Below are 25129 nucleotides of genomic sequence, written 5' to 3'. Positions count from 1 at the left end.
CCCTCACACAGCTCTGTAGACATAACTATAAAAAGTTATAGGGGTCAGAATGTTGTGATAAAACAAAAAAAAGAATTCAAAAGTTTTTGGTTTTTATTAAAACGCAAGAAAGACTATACAAATGTGGTATCAATGTAATTGTACTGACCTGAAGAATTAAGAGCACAAGTTAGTATTACTGCATAGTGAATGCAATAAAAACAAAACCCATAAAACTGTGGTGGAATTTCATTTTATTCCAATTTCACCCCATTTCAAAAAAAATTCCAGCTTCCCAATACATCCTATGCAAATGGTGCCACTAGAAATATATGGTTATGTGAATGGAAAAATTTACAGTTATGGCTCCGGTAAGGTATAGAGCGAAACAATAAATATGCAAAAATGAAAAATCACTCCGTAAGGAAAGGGTTAAACACATTGTTTGTTAACACCATCAACCATGCGTTTATCCATAACTATGTATGTTACTGCCACTCTGACATTATTTGCTATTGCTGACATTGCGTCAAAGAGCTTAAAAGTTTAAAAGTGGAGGTGGGAGGAAATGTAAAAAAAATCCTAAAAAGATAAAAATAAATAATGAAAAGATCTAACCACCATAAAAAAAAAAAAAGAAAATACCTAGTAGATGTCAGAGTGTTATATACCTTTTTATTTTTTGGCCAATTGGAGCAACTTTTGTTGCTGTATGTATATTGTGTATAATTGATTCAGACCTGAATCACATTTCTTGACAAATTCAGTGAATCAGATGCAAATACATCTGGTGTTGCAAGAGGATTACCATTAAAATCAGTCCTGTTTGCTAAGAAGAGTACATATTTTTGTTAACAATATCTTTTAGAATAGATTAAACAAGTCATTGTGTGTTCTTGAAAGCTAGATTAATTGGTTTGCCTTAGTATAATCTAGTGACCTTTGAATATTGGGTATAATTTAGATGGCATGAATTACATATTCATTTCGTTTCAGGGTGAATTGCAAAAATATATCATCAACTCCATAGAAAATTATTCATTCACATACAGTACTTTAAATTAGCTCCTCTGGTGAAGATTTATAAATAGCATCATTTAAATCAAGGTATCATCTAACTTTAGTAGGTATCAGCAAATAGTCTTTATTTTATCTTATTTGTTTCAAAGATAAAATAAAGCCATGCAAATGTAATATAGATTTGTACAAAATCTAGTATATTTTAATCACGGCTTACAAACATAATGAAAAACCACTGTACAAAATCTCTATTTATTGTAGCATATAGTAAAATGAACGATGCAACGGCAATGAATGATAGTATATTATTAGAATGAACTGATATGCTACTTTATGTAGGTCAGAAGTCGATAAAATGGATCTATTTTTTTTTTTGTAAATTCTTTATTTATGAAGAGTTTTCCATAACTTAGACAAAGTAACATGGCACACTTTCAAGGCAGGAATATTTAAGGCATAATAGTAGACATCAGTCTACTTGGGTGGACAATCCCCACACAAGTAGGTATGAAAAGATAACTGATCAGAGGCGTGAGCCAGTACATTTAATACATACATGTAATCAAGCCTGAGCATTATGACAGTTTAAGTAAATGTACACGGTAACCAACAATTTGGTCATTCGGGCAGCGTTACATAGGTGCATACCTGCCAAGTTCCTTAAATTGAATAGCTCCGTCAACATATTAACAGATAACAAGAACATGTAACAAATAGTCAAATGGGTCCAATAGGTATTTGATTATTAGTGATGAGCGGCAGGGGTCATATTCGAATTCGCGATATTTCGCGAATATTTTTTTAGAATATTCGTAGAATATTAGAAAATTCGAAAATTCCAGATTTTTTTTCTTGAAAAAAATCGGCAAGGTAATCATTGTGTAATATGCAAATTTTCGTAAATCGAATTTTCGGATTCAAATTTTTATTGCAAATTTTTCGACTTAGACAAAGAAGATTATAGCACTATATTAGCTAAATTGCTCTATATTTGATTTTTTGAATATTCGCTATATTGCTATAACAGTTTTTTCGAATATTCGTAATATATAGCAATATAGCGAATATTCGAAAAAAAAAGAATATAGAGCAATTTAGCTAATATAGTGCTATAATCTTTTTTTTTATAGCTGAAATTTTTTTCCAATCTGAACTTCAGATGAGAAAAAAATTACAACTATTAGACAAAGAAGATTATAGCACTATATTAGCTAAATTGCTCTATATTCGTTTTTTTTTTCGAATATTCGCTATATTGCTATAATTTCGTTTTTTTGAATATTTGTAATATTCTAAAACAAGAATATATAGCAATATAGCGAATATTCGAAAAAAACGAATATAGAGCAATTTAGCTAATATAGTGCTATAATCTTCTTTCTCTAAGTTGAAAAATTCGCAATAAAAATTCGAATCAGAAAATTCGAATTACGAAACTTTGCATATAACACAATCATTACCTTGCCGATTTTTTCAAGAAAAAAAAATCGTGCATTTTCGAATATGACCCCTGCCGCTCATCACTACTCCTAAAGTCAAGTATATTGCAGCTTTCTTATTGGCCCACAAACTAGAAGCAGGAAGGGATCATGTGTACTGATTAAAAAAATAAAATAAAAAATATCAGAAAAAAATAGGAAAAAATGGAAATAACGAATATTCGAAATTACGAATATATATAACTATATTCAAAATATTCGCGAATTTTCGAAGTACCTATATTCGCAATAAAAATTCAAAATTCGAATATTCGTGATCAACACTATTGATTATCTGGGAGCGAAGTTATAATGGAATCACCGAGGTGAATAAGGAGTGTATGTAGCCTGGTGCAAGTCAGGGTAACGTGAAGGGAATCTTATTTGTTCGAGTACTTGAGTTTTGTTATATGATATATAAGATGAGATGTGAGAGAGGAAGCAAGATGTCCCACCTAGACAAGGTCCAAGAAAGACGGGGGAGGATATTCTGCGAGTAGTGGAAGTTAGGTAAGCTCTAAAAGCTGCGTATAATGAACTTAAGAACTCAAGTAGTCATTGTGGAAATTCAACCAGGGTTGCCATATTTTTAGAAATGCATATCTATTGCCCTTATCCCAGCTCACTATTTCTTCCATGAGGCACATCTGGTGGGTTTTCTCTACCCATTCTTTCAAAGAAGGAGGGTCTAAGCTCCTCCATCTAGAGGGGATAATGTATTTAGCTGCAGCTATCATGTGTGTGGCCAGACTGTCCGAGGAGGGTCGAAATCCATCCTGGGGTAGCCATAACAGAACAAGAGCTGGTGTTAGTGAAATCTTGGAACAGCAAACTCTATTAATAATTTGTTCTATGTCAGACCAGAAGTCTGGGATTTTTCTACAAAACCCCCAAATGTGAGAGATAGAGCCCCTTTCCTTTTGGCATCTCCAGCATTTGTCTGAAGGGGAGAGGTGCGCTCTATGGAGGAAGTCAGGGGTCTTGTACCACCTTGATAAAATTTTGAAGGAGTTCTCTTGAATGCGAACAAATCTCGAAAAACCATGTGAGTTTTTCAAGATCATCCCAACATCTTCATCTGAGAGGGATAGCTGAAGCTCCCTTTCCCATGGCCTTAAGTAAAAAGGCCTCTCTAATGAAGAATCCAGTATCAGTTGAGAATATATCTTTGAAAGAGTTTTAGGGGGGGAAGTTGGCAACAGAGTGTAGTTTTCAAGCCAAGTAGGGTCGTTAAGCAACTTTTCACACAATTTCCTGTATTTTTTGCAACATAATTCGAGATCTAGTTCTACTAGTCTAGACCATAAATGCCTGGGTACTAGGGTTTGGGCCTTGGTTAGAAATTCCGAGAGGACTTTGGTTCCAGTCAGATCAGAAATCCTGAGTTCATCTAAGTGTAACCAAGCGCTATGGAAATCTCCCATCCCCTTATTAAGGAAAAATGGAAGGGCGGAAAGGGGAGCTATAGGTGAAAGTATGTTAGTAGACATTGATAGAGCCTCGGCCTTACCACAAACCTGGAACATACATCGAGTTAGGGCGCTAAGGGAGGTTTTGTCTTTTTTGGTCGGTGCGTGAACCCAGAGTCGGTGCAAGGCTTTGTCTCCCAATAAGACCTTCTCAAGGTCAACATGTAGGGCTTTGTTATGTGGCCTAGCCAGCTCAACCCATTTTTCCAGCTGAATAGCGTGATGGTATGTTTTTAAGGCAGGAAGGGACAATCCACCTTTGTTATGTTTTCTAATGAGGAGAGAATAAGCCAGTCAAGGTTTTTTGTTGGACCATAGGAATTTACTAAATAAGGCACGGAATTCAGAGATGAATTTATTTGACAGCGGTATAGGTAGACATCTCAGGGTATAAAGGATCTGTGGTAGGGCATATGTGGACAACAGATTTTTCTTACCCAACCACGAGAAGAAGGGGAGTTTATTGGATGCCAGGTAGGATTTAATTTAGCTAAATAAGGGGGCATAGTTGACTCTAAATAAATGGAGGGATTTGCTGGAATCATTATCCCCAGGTGTTTAATAGCCTCTTTTGGCCATTGGAAGGGGGTACTTGTTTTGATCCCCGAGATGTGTGTCTGCGGGGCTGTAATGTTTAGTATCTCAGATTTATCATAGTTGACCTTGAAATTGGAGATTTCTCCAAATTCTGAGAATATCTTAATTACCTCAGGGATTGCAACCTTAGGATTTGTTAAGAAGAGAAGCAGGTCATCCGCAAAGGCCGCTAATGAGTGAGTTCTGCCTCCTACCTGCAACCCTTTTATGGACTCCGAAGTCCTAAATTTGCATAGTAGCAGTTCCAGAGATAAGATAAATAATGCTGGAGAGAGACAGCCTCGTCCCATTGGAGATTTGAAAAGGGGGGGATAGAGAACTGTTGCCAAGGACTCTTGCTGAGGGGTGTGAGTAGAGCGAGAAAATGGCTGATATGAACAAGGGCGGGAAATCAAAGTGACGTAGCGCTCTTTCCATGAAAGCCCAATTGACCCCGTCAAACGCTTTTTCAGCATCTGTACAAATGGATCTATTTTTACTACAATGTTAAAAAAAAATTACAGCAAATTTTTGTATTTATTTATGAAAGTGGAAAACTTTGTGTTAGGAATAGAGTTGAGCGAACACCTGGATGTTCGGGTTCGAGAAGTTCGGCCGAACATCCCGGAAATGTTCGGGTTCGGGATCCGAACCCGATCCGAACTTCGTCCCGAACCCGAACCCCATTGAAGTCAATGGGGACCCGAGCTTTTCGGCACTAAAACGGCTGTAAAACAGCCCAGGAAAGGGCTAGAGGGCTGCAAAAGGCAGCAACATGTAGGTAAATCCCCTGCAAACAAATGTGGATAGGGAAATTAATTAAAATAAAAATTAAATAAATAAAAATTAACCAAAATCAATTGGAGAGAGGTTCCATAGCAGAGAATCTGGCTTCCCGTCACCCACCACTGGAACAGTCCATTCTCAGATATTTAGGCCCCGGCACCCAGGCAGAGGAGAGAGGTCCCGTAACAGACAATCTGGCTTCATGTCAGCAGAGAATCAGTCTTCATGTCATAGCAGAGAATCAGGCTTCACGTCACCCACCACTGTAATAGTCCATTTTCATAAATTTAGGCCCAGCACCCAGGCAGAGGAGAGAGGTCCCGTAACAGACAATCTGGCTTCATGTCAGCAGAGAATCAGTCTTCATATCATAGCAGAGAATCAGGCTTCACGTCAGCCACCAATGCAACAGTCCATTGTCAGATATTTAGGCCCAGCACCCAGGCAGAGGAGAGAGGTCCCGTAACAGAGGATCTGGCTTCATGTCACCAGAGAATCAGTCTGCATGTCATAGCAGAGAATCAGGCTTCACGTCAGCCACCACTGCAACAATCCATTGGCATATATTTAGGCCTAGCACACAGGCAGAGGAGAGAGGTCCCGTAACAGACAATCTGGCTTCATGTCAGCAGAGAATCAGTCTGCATGTCATAGCAGAGAATGAGGCTTCACGTCACCCACCACTGCAACAGTCCATTTTCATAAATTTAGGCCCAGCACCCAGGCAGAGGAGAGAGGTCCCGTAACAGAGGATCTGGCTTCATGTCACCAGAGAATCAGTCTGCATGTCATAGCAGAGAATCAGGCTTCACGTCAGCCACCACTGCAACAATCCATTGGCATATATTTAGGCCTAGCACACAGGCAGAGGAGAGAGGTCCCGTAACAGACAATCTGGCTTCATGTCAGCAGAGAATCAGTCTTCATATCATAGCAGAGAATCAGGCTTCACGTCAGCCACCAATGCAACAGTCCATTGTCAGATATTTAGGCCCAGCACCCAGGCAGAGGAGAGAGGTCCCGTAACAGAGGATCTGGCTTCATGTCAGCAGAGAATCAGTCTTCATGTCATAGCAGAGAATCAGGCTTCACGTCACCCACCACTGCAACAGTCCATTTTCATAAATTTAGGCCCAGCACCCAGGCAGAGGAGAGAGGTCCCGTAACAGAGGATCTGGCTTCATGTCACCAGAGAATCAGTCTGCATGTCATAGCAGAGAATCAGGCTTCACGTCAGCCACCACTGCAACAATCCATTGGCATATATTTAGGCCTAGCACACAGGCAGAGGAGAGAGGTCCCGTAACAGACAATCTGGCTTCATGTCAGCGGAGAATCAGTCTTCATATCATAGCAGAGAATCAGGCTTCACGTCAGCCACCAATGCAACAGTCCATTGTCAGATATTTAGGCCCAGCACCCAGGCAGAGGAGAGAGGTCCCGTAACAGAGGATCTGGCTTCATGTCAGCAGAGAATCAGTCTTCATGTCATAGCAGAGAATGAGGCTTCACGTCACCCACCACTGCAACAGTCCATTTTCATAAATTTAGGCCCAGCACCCAGGCAGAGGAGAGAGGTCCCGTAACAGAGGATCTGGCTTCATGTCACCAGAGAATCAGTCTGCATGTCATAGCAGAGAATCAGGCTTCACGTCACCCACCACTGCAACAGTCCATTGTCATAAATTCAGGCCCAGCACCCAGGCAGAGGAGAGAGGTCCCGTAACAGACAATCTGGCTTCATGTCACCAGAGAATCAGTCTGCATGTCATAGCAGAGAATGAGGCTTCACGTCAGCCACCACTGCAACAATCCATTGGCATATATTTAGGCCTAGCACACAGGCAGAGGAGAGGTTCATTCAACTTTGGGTAGCCTTGCAATATAATGGTAAAATGAAAATAAAAATAGGATTGAATGAGGAAGTGCCCTGGAGTCCAATAATATATGGTTATGGGGAGGTAGTTAATGTCTAATCTGGACAAGGGACGGACAGGTCCTGTGGGATCCATGCCTGGTTCATTTTTATGAACGTCAGCTTGTCCACATTGGCTGTAGACAGGCGGCTGCGTTTGTCTGTAATGACGCCCCCTGCCGTGCTGAATACACGTTCAGACAAAACGCTGGCTGCCGGGCAGGCCAGCACCTCCAAGGCATAAAAGGCTAGCTCTGGCCACGTGGACAATTTAGAGACCCAGAAGTTGAATGGGGCCGAACCATCAGTCAGTACGTGGAGGGGTGTGCACACGTACTGTTCCACCATGTTAGTGAAATGTTGCCTCCTGCTAACACGTTGCGTATCAGGTGGTGGTGCAGTTAGCTGTGGCGTGTTGACAAAAGTTTTCCACATCTCTGCCATGCTAACCCTGCCCTCAGAGGAGCTGGCCGTGACACAGCTGCCTTGGCGACCTCTTGCTCCTCCTCTGCCTTGGCCTTGGGCTTCCACTTGTTCCCCTGTGACATTTGGGAATGCTCTCAGTAGCGCGTCTACCAACGTGCGCTTGTACTCGCGCATCTTCCTATCACGCTCCAGTGCAGGAAGTAAGGTGGGCACATTGTCTTTGTAGCGTGGATCCAGCAGGGTGGCAACCCAGTAGTCCGCACAGGTTAAAATGTGGGCAACTCTGCTGTCGTTGCGCAGGCACTGCAGCATGTAGTCGCTCATGTGTGCCAGGCTGCCCAGGGATAAGGACAAGCTGTCCTCTGTGGGAGGCGTATCGTCATCGTCCTGCCTTTCCCCCCAGCCACGCACCAGTGATGGACCCGAGCTGCGTTGGGTGCCACCCCGCTGTGACCATGCTTCATCCTCATCCTCCTCCACCTCCTCCTCATCCTCGTCCTCCTCGTCCTCCAGTAGTGGGCCCTGGCTGGCCACATTTGTACCTGGCCTCTGCTGTTGCCAAAAACCTCCCTCTGAGTCACTTCGAAGAGACTGGCCTGAAAGTGCTAAAAATGACCCCTCTTCCTCCTCCTCCTCCTCCTGGGCCACCTCCTCTTCCATCATCGCCCTAAGTGTTTTCTCAAGGAGACATAGAAGTGGTATTGTAACGCTGATAACGGTGTCATCGCCACTGGCCATGTTGGTGGAGTACTCGAAACAGCGCAACAGGGCACACAGGTCTCGCATGGAGGCCCAGTCATTGGTGGTGAAGTGGTGCTGTTCTGTAGTGCGACTGACCCGTGCGTGCTGCAGCTGAAACTCCACTATGGCCTGCTGCTGCTCGCACAGTCTGTCCAGCATGTGCAAGGTGGAGTTCCACCTGGTGGGCACGTCGCATATGAGGCGGTGAGCGGGAAGGCCGAAGTTACGCTGTAGCGCAGACAGGCGAGCAGCAGCAGGATGTGAACGCCGGAAGCGCGAACAGACGGCCCGCACTTTATGCAGCAGCTCTGACATGTCGGGGTAGTTGTGAATGAACTTCTGCACCACCAAATTCAGCACATGCGCCAAGCAAGGGATGTGCGTCAAATTGGCTAGTCCCAGAGCTGCAACGAGATTTCGCCCATTATCACACACCACCAGGCCGGGCTTGAGGCTCACCGGCAGCAACCACTCGTCGGTCTGTTGTTCTATACCCCGCCACAACTCCTGTGCGGTGTGGGGCCTGTCCCCCAAACATATGAGTTTCAGAATGGCCTGCTGACGTTTACCCCGGGCTGTGCTGAAGTTGGTGGTGAAGGTGTGTGGCTGACTGGATGAGCAGGTGGAAGAAGAGGAGGAGGAAGCCGAGAAGGAGGAGGTGGCAACAGGAGGCAAAGAATGTTGCCCTGCGATCCTTGGCGGCGGAAGGACGTGCGCCAAACAGCTCTCCGCCTGGGGCCCAGCTGCCACTACATTTACCCAGTGTGCAGTTAGGGAGATATAGCGTCCCTGGCCGTGCTTACTGGTCCACGTATCTGTGGTTAGGTGGACCTTGCCACAGATGGCGTTGCGCAGTGCACACTTGATTTTATCGGATACTTGGTTGTGCAGGGAAGGCACGGCTCTCTTGGAGAAGTAGTGCCGGCTGGGAACAACATACTGTGGGACAGCAAGCGACATGAGCTGTTTGAAGCTGTCTGTGTCCACCAGCCTAAATGACAGCATTTCATAGGCCAGTAGTTTAGAAATGCTGGCATTCAGGGCCAGGGATCGAGGGTGGCTAGGTGGGAATTTACGCTTTCTATCAAATGTTTGTGAGATGGAGAGCTGAACGCTGGCGTGTGACATGGTTGAGACGCTTGGTGACGGAGGTGGTGGTGGTGGTGTTGGTGGTACATCCCCTGTTTGCTGGGCGGCAGGTGCCAACGTTCCTCCAGAGGCGGAGGAAGAGGCCGAGGCGGCAGCAGCAGAATAGGCCGAGGCGGCAGCAGCAGAAGAGGTAGCAGGGGGAGCCTGAGTGACTTCCTTGGTTTTAAGGTGTTTACTCCACTGCAGTTCATGCTTTGCATGCAGGTGCCTGGTCATGCAGGTTGTGCTCAGGTTCAGAACGTTAATGCCTCGCTTCAGGCTCTGATGGCACAGCGTGCAAACCACTCGGGTCTTGTCGTCAGCACATTGTTTGAAGAAGTGCCATGCCAGGGAACTCCTTGAAGCTGCCTTTGGGGTGCTCGGTCCCAGATGGCGGCGGTCAGTAGCAGGCGGAGTCTCTTGGCGGCGGGTGTTCTGCTTTTGCCCACTGCTCCCTCTTTTGCTACGCTGTTGGCTCGGTCTCACCACTGCCTCTTCCTCCGAACTGTGAAAGTCAGTGGCACGACCTTCATTCCATGTGGGGTCTAGGACCTCATCGTCCCCTGCATCGTCTTCCACCCAGTCTTGATCCCTGACCTCCTGTTCAGTCTGCACACTGCAGAAAGACGCAGCAGTTGGCACCTGTGTTTCGTCATCATCAGAGACATGCTGAGGTGGTATTCCCATGTCCTCATCATCAGGAAACATAAGTGGTTGTGCGTCAGTGCATTCTATGTCTTTCACCGCTGGGGAAGGGCTAGGTGGATGCCCTTGGGAAACCCTGCCAGCGGAGTCTTCAAACAGCATAAGAGACTGCTGCATAACTTGAGGCTGAGACAGTTTCCCTGGTATGCATGGGGGTGATGTGACAGACTGATGGGGTTGGTTTTCAGGCGCCATCTGTGCGCTTTCTGCAGAAGACTGGGTGGGAGATAATGTGAACGTGCTGGATCCACTGTCGGCCACCCAATTGACTAATGCCTGTACCTGCTCAGGCCTTACCATCCTTAGAACGGCATTGGGCCCCACCATATATCGCTGTAAATTCTGGCGGCTACTGGGACCTGAGGTAGTTGGTACACTAGGACGTGTGGATGTGGCAGAACGGCCACGTCCTCTCCCAGCACCAGAGGGTCCACTAACACCACCACGACCATGTCCACGTCCGCGTCCCTTACTAGATGTTTTTCTCATTGTTATGGTTCACCACAACAACAAATATATTATTTGGCCCAATGTATTGTATTCAAATTCAGCGGGATATAAATTTGAGGCCTAGTATTTAGGCGCTGGGTGACCGGTATGGATTTAGTGACAGAATTAGACTTGGAAATGCACAGAAGCGTGTGTGTGAAGTTATTCTGAATGACCCTATGTGCACCTTCAATATGATCTACCCTTTTAGGGATAGATTTCAAATAGCTCTGATATAGCAGAAACGACTAAATTATGAAATTGCTAAATTGGGAATTGTATTTCAACCCAGAACAAAAAATGTGCTTTGACGGACACTAAATAACTTTCCCAGCCACAACAGGACAGCGGTAACGAGAGATTTAGCGGGATATAAATTTGAGGCCTAGTATTTAGGCGCTGGGTGACAGGTATGGGTTTAGTGACAGAATTAGATTTGGAAATGCACAGTAGCGGGTGTGTGAAGTTATTCTGAATGACCCTATGTGCACCTTGAATATTATATACCCTTTTAGGGATAGATTTCAAATAGCTCTGATATAGCAGAAACCACTAAATTATGAAATTGCTAAATTGGGAATTGTATTTCAACCCAGAACAAGAAATGTGCTTGAACGGACACTAAATAACTCGCCCAGCTACAGCACTAGGGACAGATTTAGCGGGATATAAATTTGAGGCCTAGTATTTAGGCGCTGGGTGACAGGTATGGGTTTAGTGACAGAATTAGACTTGGAAATACACAGTAGCGGGTGTGTGTGAAGTTATTCTGAATGACCCAATGTGCACCTTGAATATTATATACCCTTTTAGGGATAGATTTCAAATAGCTCTGATATAGCAGAAACCACTAAATTATGAAATTGCTAAATTGGGAATTGTACTTCAACCCAGAACAAAAAATGTGCTTTGACGGACACTAAATAACTTTCCCAGCTACAACAGGACAGCGGTAACGAGAGATTTAGCGGGATATAAATTTGAGGCCTAGTATTTAGGCGCTGGGTGACAGGTATGGGTTTAGTGACAGAATTAGACTTGGAAATACACAGTAGCGGGTGTGTGTGAAGTTATTCTGAATGACCCTATGTGCACCTTCAATATGATCTACCCTTTTAGGGATAGATTTCAAATAGCTCTGATATAGCAGAAACCACTAAATTATGAAATTGCTAAATTGGGAATTGTATTTCAACCCAGAACAAAAAATGTGCTTTGACGGACACTAAATAACTTTCCCAGCTACAACAGGACAGCGGTAACGAGAGATTTAGCAGGATATAAATTTGAGGCCTAGTATTTAGGCGCTGGGTGACAGGTATGGGTTTAGTGACAGAATTAGACTTGAAAATACACAGTAGCGGGTGTGTGTGAAGTTATTCTGAATGACCCAATGTGCACCTTGAATATTATATACCCTTTTAGGGATAGATTTCAAATAGCTCTGATATAGCAGAAACCACTAAATTATGAAATTGCTAAATTGGGAATTGTACTTCAACCCAGAACAAAAAATGTGCTTTGACGGACACTAAATATCTTTCCAAGCAACAACAGTACAGCGGTAACGAGAGATTTAGCAGGATATAAATTTGAGGCCTAGTATTTAGGCGCTGGGTGACAGGTATGGGTTTAGTGACAGAATTAGACTTGGAAATACACAGTAGCGGGTGTGTGTGAAGTTATTCTGAATGACCCAATGTGCACCTTGAATATTATATACCCTTTTAGGGATAGATTTCAAATAGCTCTGATATAGCAGAAACCACTAAATTATGAAATTGCTAAATTGGGAATTGTACTTCAACCCAGAACAAAAAATGTGCTTTGACGGACACTAAATAACTTTCCCAGCTACAACAGGACAGCGGTAACGAGAGATTTAGCGGGATATAAATTTGAGGCCTAGTATTTAGGCGCTGGGTGACAGGTATGGGTTTAGTGACAGAATTAGACTTGGAAATACACAGTAGCGGGTGTGTGTGAAGTTATTCTGAATGACCCTATGTGCACCTTCAATATGATCTACCCTTTTAGGGATAGATTTCAAATAGCTCTGATATAGCAGAAACCACTAAATTATGAAATTGCTAAATTGGGAATTGTATTTCAACCCAGAACAAAAAATGTGCTTTGACGGACACTAAATAACTTTCCCAGCTACAACAGGACAGCGGTAACGAGAGATTTAGCAGGATATAAATTTGAGGCCTAGTATTTAGGCGCTGGGTGACAGGTATGGGTTTAGTGACAGAATTAGACTTGAAAATACACAGTAGCGGGTGTGTGTGAAGTTATTCTGAATGACCCAATGTGCACCTTGAATATTATATACCCTTTTAGGGATAGATTTCAAATAGCTCTGATATAGCAGAAACCACTAAATTATGAAATTGCTAAATTGGGAATTGTACTTCAACCCAGAACAAAAAATGTGCTTTGACGGACACTAAATATCTTTCCAAGCAACAACAGTACAGCGGTAACGAGAGATTTAGCAGGATATAAATTTGAGGCCTAGTATTTAGGCGCTGGGTGACAGGTATGGGTTTAGTGACAGAATTAGACTTGGAAATACACAGTAGCGGGTGTGTGTGAAGTTATTCTGAATGACCCAATGTGCACCTTGAATATTATATACCCTTTTAGGGATAGATTTCAAATAGCTCTGATATAGCAGAAACCACTAAATTATGAAATTGCTAAATTGGGAATTGTACTTCAACCCAGAACAAAAAATGTGCTTTGACGGACACTAAATAACTTTCCCAGCTACAACAGGACAGCGGTAACGAGAGATTTAGCGGGATATAAATTTGAGGCCTAGTATTTAGGCGCTGGGTGACAGGTATGGGTTTAGTGACAGAATTAGACTTGGAAATACACAGTAGCGGGTGTGTGTGAAGTTATTCTGAATGACCCTATGTGCACCTTCAATATGATCTACCCTTTTAGGGATAGATTTCAAATAGCTCTGATATAGCAGAAACCACTAAATTATGAAATTGCTAAATTGGGAATTGTATTTCAACCCAGAACAAAAAATGTGCTTTGACGGACACTAAATAACTTTCCCAGCTACAACAGGACAGCGGTAACGAGAGATTTAGCAGGATATAAATTTGAGGCCTAGTATTTAGGCGCTGGGTGACAGGTATGGGTTTAGTGACAGAATTAGACTTGAAAATACACAGTAGCGGGTGTGTGTGAAGTTATTCTGAATGACCCAATGTGCACCTTGAATATTATATACCCTTTTAGGGATAGATTTCAAATAGCTCTGATATAGCAGAAACCACTAAATTATGAAATTGCTAAATTGGGAATTGTACTTCAACCCAGAACAAAAAATGTGCTTTGACGGACACTAAATAACTTTCCCAGCTACAACAGGACAGCGGTAACGAGAGATTTAGCAGGATATAAATTTGAGGCCTAGTATTTAGGCGCTGGGTGACAGGTATGGGTTTAGTGACAGAATTAGACTTGAAAATACACAGTAGCGGGTGTGTGTGAAGTTATTCTGAATGACCCAATGTGCACCTTGAATATTATATACCCTTTTAGGGATAGATTTCAAATAGCTCTGATATAGCAGAAACCACTAAATTATGAAATTGCTAAATTGGGAATTGTACTTCAACCCAGAACAAAAAATGTGCTTTGACGGACACTAAATAACTTTCCCAGCTACAACAGGACAGCGGTAACGAGAGATTTAGCGGGATATAAATTTGAGGCCTAGTATTTAGGCGCTGGGTGACCGGTATGGATTTAGTGACAGAATTAGACTGGGATATGGCCAAAAAATAACCACACTATTGCTGGTTAAATGCACTTGGTGACGGGCGCAGCTTGCCCCTGATGTAGTATATGGCCAAAAAATGAACAGACTATTGCTGGTTAAATGCACTTGGTGTCACAGCTTGACCAACCACACTACTGAGGGTTAAATGCACTTGGTGACGGGCGCAGCTTGCCCCTGATGTAGTATATGGCCAAAAAATAAACAGACTATTGCTGGTTAAATGCACTTGGTGTGACAGCTTCACCCTGATGTAGGCTTTAGCCAGAAAACAACCACACCATTGAGGGTTAAATGCACTTGGTGACAGGCGCAGCTTGCCCCTGATTTTGTATATGGCCAAAAAATGAACAGACTATTGCTGGTTAAATGCACTTGGTGTGACAGCTTCACCCTGATGTAGGCTTTAGCCAAAAAACAACCACACCATTGAGGGTTAAATGCACTTGGTGACAGGCGCAGCTTGCCCCTGATTTTGTATATGGCCAAAAAATGAACAGACTATTGCTGGTTAAATGCACTTGGTGTGACAGCTTCACCCTGATGTAGGCTTTAGCCAAAAAACAACCACACCATTGAGGGTTAAATGCACTTGGTGACAGGCGCAGCTTGCCCCTGATTTTGTATATGGCCAAAAAATGAACAGACTATTGCTGGTTAAATGCACTTGGTGTGACAGCTTCACCCTGATGTAGGCTTTAGCCAAAAAACAACCACACCATTGAGGGTTAAATGCACTTGGTGACAGGCGCAGCTTGCCCCTGATTTTGTATATGGCCAAAAAATGAACAGACTATTGCTGGTTAAATGCACTTGGTGTGACAGCTTCACCCTGATGTAGGCTTTAGCCAAAAAACAACCACACCATTGAGGGTTAAATGCACTTGGTCGCAGCTTGTGCTGGCGCACCACAAGACACAAAATGGCCGCCGATCACCCCAGAAAAATGTGACTGACAAACGGTCTGGGCAGCCTAAAAACAGTGAGCAATTGAGGATCAGCAGCTCAATGATCCACAGCTGCAGATCGATCAGTTAATCAAGTCCTTTGGAGGAGTTAATCTGCCTAATCTCGCCCTACTGTCGCAGCCGCAACCTCTCCCTACGCTAATCAGAGCAGAGTGACGGGCGGCGCTATGTGACTCCAGCTTAAATAGAGGCTGGGTCACATGGTGCTCTGGCCAATCACAGCCATGCCAATAGTAGGCATGGCTGTGATGGCCTCTTGGGGCAAGTAGTATGACGCTTGTTGATTGGCTGCTTTGCAGCCTTTCAAAAAGCGCCAAGAAAGCGTCACAAAAGCGCCAAGAAAGCGACGAACACCGAACCCGAACCCGGACTTTTACGAAAATGTCCGGGTTCGGGTCCGTGTCACGGACACCCCAAAATTCGGTACGAACCCGAACTATACAGTTCGAGTTCGCTCATCCCTAGTTAGGAATTATTCCCACAGCTGTATCCGTATTTCAATCTACAAGCAAAGGATTTACCAAATACAGATACCTTTTATGTACATTCTACATTCTCACTTACTTCAATAGAAGTTTATGATTTAGAATATAAATCTGTTTTCTCTTACCCTCGTCAGCAGAACTATGATGGGCATTCTACACCCTGTGTGCTGATGGGATAGATGGAGCTTTTGAGTGGTAATCTGCTCCCTTGTGATAATTGTTATTTATAAACAGTCTAATTAGGGAGGAAGCCTTGTGCTACTGATTGGACTAAGGGAAACAGATTTACATTCTAAATTGTAAACTTTCCTTATGTCCCTTACAGCAGCACATTCATGGGGATGTAACAACCAGACCTCATGCCCAAATTTTAAGACAGACCTCACAAAGGACCTTTTACATAGCCTATAATAAGAGGTAATTTGGTGAGGACCAAGAGGCTGCACAAAAAATTTCCTCAAATACACTTTCAGCTCAGGTCATAGAAACTGATCTGGGGAGTGTGCTGCTCAGTAGAGAGGAGTATCTACGGTAGTCCACCTATTAAATGAGAATCCAGAATCATCTGTCTGAACCAGCGAGAGTCTGAGATCTTGAGACCTATATTAGATCGAGACACTAGATGGTTCTCCAACTTGGAAAGTATTGAGATTTGGTCTAGATTAGTGATGATCAAGCATGCACGGCCGAACACCTCGGCCGGGTACCGCATGTGCTCGAGCGCAATGCTTGAGTTTCCTCCCCGCACGTTTACGCAGCCAATAAACATGCAGGTGAGTATTAACCTTCACTGTAATGCCGTAGCCATGTTGGCTACTGGCATTACAGCGATTGTCTGGCTGGAACGAGTCATCGGGTGCTATAAAGCACCCGATGACACGTGTTCGGCTCAGTGTTAGTCAGGGAGAGCTGAGCATAAGAAGGAAAAGTGTAGGGAGTGTTATTAGAAGATTTTTATTGCAAAAACTTTTCAGAGACCCAAAAGTCCTTTTAAGGACTATTGTGTGACGGCAGCAATATATATTTTTAGTGTATCCTGCACTAAATAGCATCTAATAGGCCGCTGTGGACAGTAAAATTATCTGCACCACATCTCCTGTGTAAAGTGTGCGCATCCCAAAAATATCTGTGACATCCAGTGTATTTTTCAATAGACAGTGTCCGCTGCGGACAGTGACATTACTAGTGCCACATCTCCAGTGTAACGTGTGCGACTAAAAATTTTATCTGTGACATACAATATACTTTTTAAGTAGACGCATCGGACAGTGACATTACCGGTGGTACCTCTCCTGTATACTGTTTCCTCATCTCAAATGCCTGTGACATTTCCTGTAATTTATTATTAGCTGCTAGTGACAGCATTGACATTATCTGCGGGATATCTCCTTTGTGACGTTTCCACACTTTTTTAATTTTTTTGCGCATACACTTCCAAATCCTACGCTACTGTATGTGTGACATACTTCCAGGAATATATCACATTTAAAATGAAGAAGGCAAGCAGTAAGGGATAGAGAAGTGGCTGTGATGCTGATGGTGCACGCAGAGGCCCTGGCCCTGGGCACGTTGAAACTGTGCCTGCTGCCAGAGCTCAAGAAAAACTGTCATCCACGATACCTAGCTTCATGTCCCAGTTTGCAGGACAGCGCAGGACACCACTCTTGAAGTAAGACCAGCGCTACCAGGTGGTAGGTTGGATTGCAGCAGATAATGCTTCCAGTCAGTTAAGCACCACCCTGTCTTCCACCAAGTCCAGTCTTAATACTCCTTCCTCCCACCATGGAGAGTCTGGCCAAAAAAGTGATCCCACACTTGGATATCCCGAGGACCACACATGGCTGACTTCATGTTAGGCTGCGACCTACGCGTTTTAGACAACACGGATTACTGGTTGTTCACTCTTCTCTGAATAAATCGTAGTGGGTATTTTTTTGATGCAGAGACCTCTTGGAATCATGGATTTTTCTATATATTTAGTTATGGTTGCACGATCCCACCACAACTAAGTCTCCTGTATTGCCAATTTTTAAAGTTCATGCAGTTTGGACTTCATCTCCAACTGATCCATGATGTGAGGATCATGTGTGGAAAACACTCTGTCCGCTCTATTTTCGATTGAGGGAGGAGTGCAACTCAGTATGTCTTGCAAAATATTCGGAACATAAACTAGGTATAACAAACGGAGAGTAACACGGAAAGTCCAATTTCAATAGGCATATACAAACACGTTTTTCCAACTCACCATATCTTTTCCCATGCACAGAACAGACGGGACCAGTCCTCACTTGAAACACGAAGAAAAAGTGAAGTTCCAGCATTCAGGATAAAAACCTAGATGTTTTCTTTATTCATAATGGTCACAATTCACATACATGGACAGCTTCTCCCTCCACCGCTAGGTTGACATGTTTTGGACTTGTAAGTCCTTATCAGTAACCTCATGTATGGGCCAGACACACAGCTGAAATAATCGCAGGATCTTAAACCTAGGCTGGAATTAACTCCTTGTGCAAAAGTATATATCAAAAGTTGTTAAAACCACAAATTCATATAAATATATACCAGTAACTTGAACTTTAAACACCCTCTATCCTATGGGATTAAACTTAAAAAGAAAAATAAAAAAGGGAGAAAAAGGGAAGAGGAAAAAAAGAGGGAAAAAGAGAAGAAAATTAGAAAAAAAAAATATTGTATTGTTTTTTCTTTCTTTCATGCAGTTGGGGACTAATAAACAATAAATAAAAAATATAAACAACATTAATTATTATATAAAATACATATTAAATAATACATATGTATATAAGTTTCTTGTGGAAAACATAGCCAGTTTTACTTCTTTGTGATATTTACTATAAAGAAAACGTTCTTAATAGGCAGATCCAGTAGTATTGTTTTTGTTCACATGTAAGTTTGGATATGTATCTTTGACGCAATGTCACTTCCCCGTCCGGATCCTATTCATAAAATGACTGTCAGTTTAGAAAAAATGAACCACTTCTAGCCAGGGAACAGGGGACGTCCATATATGGTCGTTTCTGTAGCCTTTTGGAGACCACAGACTCTAATCACCCCCTGCTGAGATCGGACAGCTTCTAAAGAGAAACCCCAGCTCATGTGTCTCCTGCCCACCTTGAAACCATGAAAGTTAAACACATGCTAGTTGGCCCTTCCTTGCTGCCTGGTCAATGAAGCAGAGACAGCTGAGAGGGGGAAACGCATAAGGACATGTGAACCATGCTTTGAGAACCCCAGAAAGCATATTTGGGCTATATGGAATTGTGACACAAAAATGTAGGTACCCTCAAAATGCACCTCTCACCCAGAGGAACCAGGAGAGTCCAAACTTGGCAGCTCTGGGGTCTTCCCAGACTGGGAAATGGATTACTAGCCACCTGGAGGGGAGAGAGGTGTGGTGTCACCCATGGAATCATCCATAAATTCATGGGGGACCCAGCACAAGTGCCTGGTTTTTCATATGTATTACCCTGGCAAAGTTATGGACCATTTTTGTAAAATTAGGGAAAACTAGCCTGGCCAGTATAGTAGCAGGGAGGGGCGAACAAGCCCTCCCAAACCCTTCTTCAGGAACCCCCACCATGCAGCCCTTGGCCAGCGATTGGCTGGGCCAACCCCCCTTACCCTCCCACAAAATGGGGTATAAAAGTCTGTGCTCAATGGGAGAGGACCGTTTTTTGCCCTGTAGTCACATCGCCGATAGGCTGTCCGTTGGAACGTAAGATTTGTGCCTGGATTTTGCATATGCAAAATCCAAGATATTAATTTCTCTTTTTATCCGTGTTTATTTTCTACATGCTTCCCAGCTTGCTATTGTAATCTTTTTCTGTACATTTTTGTATGCATTGTTTGTTTCATTTCTGTGTTACTTAAAGTAAAAGATATTTTCATATATTTTAAATTGTCTCTCTCTTATCGCTCTAAGCCCCACTGCAACAAAGTACTCGTACGCCCTGAAGAGACCTACCTGTCTTATAGTAGACTGATATTAGAGACATAACTGTTTTATGACTTGATTGGTGTTAGCTTGTAGCGTGGTACCGGGGCTGATCTGTGAGTGGTCCGAACCCCTATCCCTACAATTATAGAGTCGTTCACTCACGAACGTGGTGGCAGCAGAAAATAAGGGGGGTCCAGGATTGACTGTTTGGGTAATTCTGACTCTCTCCCCTGTCACGGTCCACCCTCAGTTGGGATTTTCTCCACGCTGGGGCGTCCTGGCGGTCAGAAGTCTGATTTAAACGGGGGTGGTCATGACAATATCCACTTCAGTTCCATGTTAACATCATATGTGGATTCGGGGTGGATAGAGTCCGTTCCACACAGTGCGTTTTAGTATGTATATATACACATATTTGCAAGTTTAAACCAGTGCTATATTGGATCACAGCCATTCAAGTACTTATATATATTTATATGAATTTGTGGTTTTAATGACTTTTGATATTTACTTTAAATTAGAGTTGAGCGAACACCTGGATGTTCGGGTTCGAGAAGTTCGGCCGAACATCCCGGAAATGTTCGGGTTCGGGATCCGAACCCGATCCGAACTTCGTCCCGAACCCGAACCCCATTGAAGTCAATGGGGACCCGAACTTTTCGGCACTAAAACGGCTGTAAAACAGCCCAGGAAAGGGCTAGAGGGCTGCAAAAGGCAGCAACATGTAGGTAAATCCCCTGCAAACAAATGTGGATAGGGAAATTAATTAAAATAAAAATTAAATAAATAAAAATTAACCAAAATCAATTGGAGAGAGGTTCCATAGCAGAGAATCTGGCTTCCCGTCACCCACCACTGGAACAGTCCATTCTCAGATATTTAGGCCCCGGCACCCAGGCAGAGGAGAGAGGTCCCGTAACAGACAATCTGGCTTCATGTCAGCAGAGAATCAGTCTTCATGTCATAGCAGAGAATCAGGCTTCACGTCACCCACCACTGTAAGAGTCCATTTTCATAAATTTAGGCCCAGCACCCAGGCAGAGGAGAGAGGTCCCGTAACAGACAATCTGGCTTCATGTCAGCAGAGAATCAGTCTTCATATCATAGCAGAGAATCTGGCTTCCCGTTACCCACCACTGGAACAGTCCATTCTCAGATATTTAGGCCCCGGCACCCAGGCAGAGGAGAGAGGTCCCGTAACAGACAATCTGGCTTCATGTCAGCAGAGAATCAGTCTTCATATCATAGCAGAGAATCAGGCTTCACGTCAGTCACCACTGCAACAGTCCATTGTCATAAATTCAGGCCCAGCACCCAGGCAGAGGAGAGAGGTCCCGTAACAGACAATCTGGCTTCATGTCAGCAGAGAATCAGTCTGCATGTCATAGCAGAGAATGAGGCTTCACGTCACCCACCACTGCAACAGTCCATTTTCATAAATTTAGGCCCAGCACCCAGGCAGAGGAGAGAGGTCCCGTAACAGAGGATCTGGCTTCATGTCACCAGAGAATCAGTCTGCATGTCATAGCAGAGAATCAGGCTTCACGTCACCCACCACTGCAACAGTCCATTTTCATAAATTTAGGCCCAGCACCCAGGCAGAGGAGAGAGGTCCCGTAACAGAGGATCTGGCTTCATGTCACCAGAGAATCAGTCTGCATGTCATAGCAGAGAATCAGGCTTCACGTCAGCCACCACTGCAACAATCCATTGGCATATATTTAGGCCTAGCACACAGGCAGAGGAGAGAGGTCCCGTAACAGACAATCTGGCTTCATGTCAGCAGAGAATCAGTCTTCATATCATAGCAGAGAATCAGGCTTCACGTCAGCCACCAATGCAACAGTCCATTGTCAGATATTTAGGCCCAGCACCCAGGCAGAGGAGAGAGGTCCCGTAACAGAGGATCTGGCTTCATGTCAGCAGAGAATCAGTCTTCATGTCATAGCAGAGAATCAGGCTTCACGTCACCCACCACTGTAAGAGTCCATTTTCATAAATTTAGGCCCAGCACCCAGGCAGAGGAGAGAGGTCCCGTAACAGACAATCTGGCTTCATGTCAGCAGAGAATTAGTCTGCATGTCATAGCAGAGAATCAGGCTTCACGTCAGCCACCACTGCAACAGTCCATTGTCATAAATTCAGGCCCAGCACCCAGGCAGAGGAGAGAGGTCCCGTAACAGACAATCTGGCTTCATGTCACCAGAGAATCAGTCTGCATGTCATAGCAGAGAATGAGGCTTCACGTCAGCCACCACTGCAACAATCCATTGGCATATATTTAGGCCTAGCACACAGGCAGAGGAGAGGTTCATTCAACTTTGGGTAGCCTTGCAATATAATGGTAAAATGAAAATAAAAATAGGATTGAATGAGGAAGTGCCCTGGAGTCCAATAATATATGGTTATGGGGAGGTAGTTAATGTCTAATCTGGACAAGGGACGGACAGGTCCTGTGGGATCCATGCCTGGTTCATTTTTATGAACGTCAGCTTGTCCACATTGGCTGTAGACAGGCGGCTGCGTTTGTCTGTAATGACGCCCCCTGCCGTGCTGAATACACGTTCAGACAAAACGCTGGCTGCCGGGCAGGCCAGCACCTCCAAGGCATAAAAGGCTAGCTCTGGCCACGTGGACAATTTAGAGACCCAGAAGTTGAATGGGGCCGAACCATCAGTCAGTACGTGGAGGGGTGTGCACACGTACTGTTCCACCATGTTAGTGAAATGTTGCCTCCTGCTAACACGTTGCGTATCAGGTGGTGGTGCAGTTAGCTGTGGCGTGTTGACAAAAGTTTTCCACATCTCTGCCATGCTAACCCTGCCCTCAGAGGAGCTGGCCGTGACACAGCTGCCTTGGCGACCTCTTGCTCCTCCTCTGCCTTGGCCTTGGGCTTCCACTTGTTCCCTTGTGACATTTGGGAATGCTCTCAGTAGCGCGTCTACCAACGTGCGCTTGTACTCGCGCATCTTCCTATCACGCTCCAGTGCAGGAAGTAAGGTGGGCACATTGTCTTTGTAGCGTGGATCCAGCAGGGTGGCAACCCAGTAGTCCGCACAGGTTAAAATGTGGGCAACTCTGCTGTCGTTGCGCAGGCACTGCAGCATGTAGTCGCTCATGTGTGCCAGGCTGCCCAGGGGTAAGGACAAGCTGTCCTCTGTGGGAGGCGTATCGTCATCGTCCTGCCTTTCCCCCCAGCCACGCACCAGTGATGGACCCGAGCTGCGTTGGGTGCCACCCCGCTGTGACCATGCTTCATCCTCATCCTCCTCCACCTCCTCCTCATCCTCGTCCTCCTCGTCCTCCAGTAGTGGGCCCTGGCTGGCCACATTTGTACCTGGCCTCTGCTGTTGCCAAAAACCTCCCTCTGAGTCACTTCGAAGAGACTGGCCTGAAAGTGCTAAAAATGACCCCTCTTCCTCCTCCTCCTCCTCCTCCTCCTGGGCCACCTCCTCTTCCATCATCGCCCTAAGTGTTTTCTCAAGGAGACATAGAAGTGGTATTGTAACGCTGATAACGGTGTCATCGCCACTGGCCATGTTGGTGGAGTACTCGAAACAGCGCAACAGGGCACACAGGTCTCGCATGGAGGCCCAGTCATTGGTGGTGAAGTGGTGCTGTTCTGTAGTGCGACTGACCCGTGCGTGCTGCAGCTGAAACTCCACTATGGCCTGCTGCTGCTCGCACAGTCTGTCCAGCATGTGCAAGGTGGAGTTCCACCTGGTGGGCACGTCGCATATGAGGCGGTGAGCGGGAAGGCCGAAGTTACGCTGTAGCGCAGACAGGCGAGCAGCGGCAGGATGTGAACGCCGGAAGCGCGAACAGACGGCCCGCACTTTATGCAGCAGCTCTGACATGTCGGGGTAGTTGTGAATGAACTTCTGCACCACCAAATTCAGCACATGCACCAAGCAAGGGATGTGCATCAAATTGGCTAGTCCCAGAGCTGCAACGAGATTTCGCCCATTATCACACACCACCAGGCCGGGCTTGAGGCTCACCGGCAGCAACCACTCGTCGGTCTGTTGTTCAATACCCCGCCACAACTCCTGTGCGGTGTGGGGCCTGTCCCCCAAACATATGAGTTTCAGAATGGCCTGCTGACGTTTACCCCGGGCTGTGCTGAAGTTGGTGGTGAAGGTGTGTGGCTGACTGGATGAGCAGGTGGAAGAAGAGGAGGAGGAAGCCGAGAAGGAGGAGGTGGCAACAGGAGGCAAAGAATGTTGCCCTGCGATCCTTGGCGGCGGAAGGACGTGCGCCAAACAGCTCTCCGCCTGGGGCCCAGCTGCCACTACATTTACCCAGTGTGCAGTTAGGGAGATATAGCGTCCCTGGCCGTGCTTACTGGTCCACGTATCTGTGGTTAGGTGGACCTTGCTACAGATGGCGTTGCGCAGTGCACACTTGATTTTATCGGATACTTGGTTGTGCAGGGAAGGCACGGCTCTCTTGGAGAAGTAGTGCCGGCTGGGAACAACATACTGTGGGACAGCAAGCGACATGAGCTGTTTGAAGCTGTCTGTGTCCACCAGCCTAAATGACAGCATTTCATAGGCCAGTAGTTTAGAAATGCTGGCATTCAGGGCCAGGGATCGAGGGTGGCTAGGTGGGAATTTACGCTTTCTATCAAATGTTTGTGAGATGGAGAGCTGAACGCTGGCGTGTGACATGGTTGAGACGCTTGGTGACGGAGGTGGTGGTGGTGGTGTTGGTGGTACATCCCCTGTTTGCTGGGCGGCAGGTGCCAACGTTCCTCCAGAGGCGGAGGAAGAGGCCGAGGCGGCAGCAGCAGAATAGGCCGAGGCGGCAGCAGCAGAAGAGGTAGCAGGGGGAGCCTGAGTGACTTCCTTGGTTTTAAGGTGTTTACTCCACTGCAGTTCATGCTTTGCATGCAGGTGCCTGGTCATGCAGGTTGTGCTCAGGTTCAGAACGTTAATGCCTCGCTTCAGGCTCTGATGGCACAGCGTGCAAACCACTCGGGTCTTGTCGTCAGCACATTGTTTGAAGAAGTGCCATGCCAGGGAACTCCTTGAAGCTGCCTTTGGGGTGCTCGGTCCCAGATGGCGGCGGGCAGTAGCAGGCGGAGTCTCTTGGCGGCGGGTGTTCTGCTTTTGCCCACTGCTCCCTCTTTTGCTACGCTGTTGGCTCGGTCTCACCACTGCCTCTTCCTCCGAACTGTGAAAGTCAGTGGCACGACCTTC

The 25129-nt window shown here is 45.0% G+C and overlaps 1 protein-coding gene across 2 annotated transcripts in view; it reads left to right on the top strand.

The window, feature by feature from the left end:
• Positions 1–25129, top strand: part of SGCZ (sarcoglycan zeta) — a 1451138-nt gene that overhangs the window by 1127789 nt on the left and 298220 nt on the right. The window lies entirely within an intron of this gene.

The sequence above is a fragment of the Bufo gargarizans genome, chromosome 1, assembly GCF_014858855.1.
Source record: "Bufo gargarizans isolate SCDJY-AF-19 chromosome 1, ASM1485885v1, whole genome shotgun sequence".
NCBI classification, from domain to species: domain Eukaryota; kingdom Metazoa; phylum Chordata; class Amphibia; order Anura; family Bufonidae; genus Bufo; species Bufo gargarizans.
Note: the sequence above shows the minus strand (reverse complement) of the source record. Positions and strands in the feature narration are given on the sequence as shown.